The sequence below is a fragment of the Plasmopara halstedii genome (assembly GCF_900000015.1).
Source record: "Plasmopara halstedii genome assembly, contig: Scaffold_3109, whole genome shotgun sequence".
Lineage (NCBI taxonomy): Eukaryota > Oomycota > Peronosporomycetes > Peronosporales > Peronosporaceae > Plasmopara > Plasmopara halstedii.
The window spans coordinates 350618-350828 of record NW_020190012.1 but is presented as its reverse complement, the minus strand read 5'-3'; positions in this window follow the sequence as shown (position 1 = coordinate 350828).

The window sequence follows — 211 nt, the reverse complement described above, 5'->3', positions numbered from 1 at the left end:
GGCAGCGCCAGTATTGGTGCATGTAGGAGGCTGTCTTTGACCCCGTCAAAAGCCTCCTAATGTTTAGTGTTCCAACACCATTCCGTATCCTTTTTAAGAAGGTTGGATAATTGGCCGGGCCCTTTCTGCGTAATTTACGCTGTACATGGGCAAATAATTGGCAAGACCAAGCCACTTACGCAAGTCCTTCTGGTTCTTTGGAACCGGCCAC